Below are 2,424 nucleotides of genomic sequence, written 5' to 3'. Positions count from 1 at the left end.
CAGTTATACCCATTTTTTCACACTTTATTTCATGACGGAAGCTTCTCATTGTGTGAAAGATACATAAATTTAATGAAAGTTTAGGAGACAATTCCTTAATTACATCTCGCTCGGTCATATCTTTATCTGTAATAATACATTTAGTTTCTGTGGCTTTCTCGTTAAGTTGTTTAAAAGTACTCAAAAACCAACTAATATTTTCTTTACTTTCCGAAACCATTAGGCACATGCCCACTATCTGACTTTGACACTTCTTACATCTTCTACTAGCATTAAATAAAATGGAATACCTATATTTAAGTGTTTGTATGTAGCATCAATTGCTATAAATTCGGGAAAATATTCAAAAATATTTTTCATATATGGACTTTGGGCAAACAGTGCTTGGAAATTTGAATCATCATCTTTTAGAACAGAAACCTCACACTCTAAAATAATAAGTAAATTTTATAATTTAAATGCAGGTATATTACCTACGTTCTTACCATATTTATCCTGTATTAGCTTAATGCAGTAGGCCAAATTATCCTTCTTCACATTTTTAACTGATGCCAAATTAGACAGGTCTTTCAGTAAAATTACTTTTCCAGTTTTTTCTATCATTTTTCCTTTAACAAGTTTTTTATTTGCCTTTAGTACTAATAACTCTTTTGTAATATTTTTCATATCTTCAGGCATTTGTCTTTGAACTGGGTAGTGGGCATAATATTCCTGTAATTATTGTTGCTATGTTAAATATTTATCAATATTATTATAATTTGTTTTATTAATATCGTTAGTAGAAAAAAATAAAAAGTTTGATTACATTTTTTTACCTTTGAAATTGTATGATTGTGTTCATTGTTCATGACTATTACTTCTAAACTTATTCCATTTTGGAAGCCCTAAATCTGACAAAAAAGGGACACTTCTTTCTATATGTTCTACAATATAGATCATTATTAATAATGGATTCTATTCATTGCAATTACAAAAATTATTATGAAGTATGGGGATAAATACTAAATATACATAGGTACTACGACGATTCACGTATGCCCTTGCTACAAGAAACAAAACCTCTACCTCCATGTACACAAGCATATTTTAGTTCATAAAAAATAAGTTTATCAAAAAATATTAAAAAACCCTTAACTTTACTTGACTGAATTGTCCTGGCATCCCGTTTCCATAAAATGATATAATTTCTTTTTGAATACTCATCAATTGCCTTCTGAACTTCCTCATAGCTTTCAAACTGAGATCCTATCTCAATATTATTACTGACAACATCAGTCGACATGATCTTCTGTATTATACAGTACAGAGTTACTAAGTATTTGCCTAGAAATTTTAATAAAATAATATAGCTACTACCGGTACTTAAGTACCTACTTACCTATTTTTTCACTAATATCTGTTATAAAAGCAGTAGTAAACTAATATTTAATCTCAACCACAAGTACCGCAAAATTCACAGAAAATAAACAAATAATAAAAGAAAACAAAAATCTAACCTCATTTTTTTTGCAGCTAGATTTATTCAGCCGGCAAACGTGTCATTTGTGACGTAACAGATGACGTCATAACTATTTTACCGGCTGAATATCGCCAGCCGTTAACGGTTGACTAGCCAGAGCGTATATATAATGTATATATAATAACATTTATATTTTTAACGTCGCCAAACTGTAAGATAGACATTGAAATATGTGAGTCATCACATAGGCTTCTCATCATCAAAGCTTTGCTCACTCTTCTGCTGATTTCTGGATAATTATTAACTATTTCCATTTTTTTTTTGAACATCTACTCTTTTCATGATGTTCACGAACACAAGAGCGAAGTCGGCATAGTCCTAAATGGAATATTGCTCTGGCATTTTTAATTACTTTAAAATGCTAAAATTTCAAATTTATTTGGCTTTGTCAGGAATGTTAAAAGCTTCATGTTTGATGTGGCATTTTGTCAACCAACAATTTCATTTACGAAATAACTGCTTCGCTTGTCTCAGCGTCTTGGAGATTTTGGATGACGATAAGAGGATAAAACTACAGGCTGATTTATTGCTTTAATCTTCTATTTGGTTTTAGTCGGAACGCTACATAAATTGATCCACAACAATTGAACTTTGGTGCATTTTGGTCTTAAATGCCTTAATTTTTTGTGGTAATGTTATCGTGTATCTGTATTAAGTATCATCAAGTTGCTAATTTCATAGAGGAATCTAAATACATATGGCTTCGTTTTATAGGTAAACTTGGAATGAGTAGAAAAGAAACCAAAAAGAAGTTACTTTTATCAGTGGCAGCTGGTATATACAGGGTTACTGGTAATTCGATACATTCCTTTGGAGATGTGATAGGGGAGGGGGTAAGAAGTAAATTGAACCCTAATATGTATTATGCAAAAGTTGATAGTTTTCGACATATTTAATTTTTTCTG

General features: G+C 30.5%; 1 long non-coding RNA gene across 1 annotated transcript; it reads right to left on the bottom strand.

Moving 5' to 3' along the window:
* Positions 1 to 335: 335 nt before the first annotated feature.
* Positions 336 to 1,320, bottom strand: LOC126741212 (uncharacterized). Its single transcript, XR_007662140.1, has 3 exons — positions 816 to 1,320; positions 486 to 711; positions 336 to 428 (listed from the first exon to the last, which is right to left on the bottom strand). It is a non-coding gene; the product is annotated as an uncharacterized LOC126741212 (long non-coding RNA).
* Positions 1,321 to 2,424: the final 1,104 nt, after the last annotated feature.

This window comes from Anthonomus grandis, chromosome 10, assembly GCF_022605725.1.
Source record: "Anthonomus grandis grandis chromosome 10, icAntGran1.3, whole genome shotgun sequence".
Classification (NCBI taxonomy): Eukaryota; Metazoa; Arthropoda; class Insecta; order Coleoptera; family Curculionidae; genus Anthonomus; species Anthonomus grandis.
The sequence above is the reverse complement of the archived record's forward strand: the minus strand, read 5'-3'. Positions and strand labels throughout refer to the sequence as shown.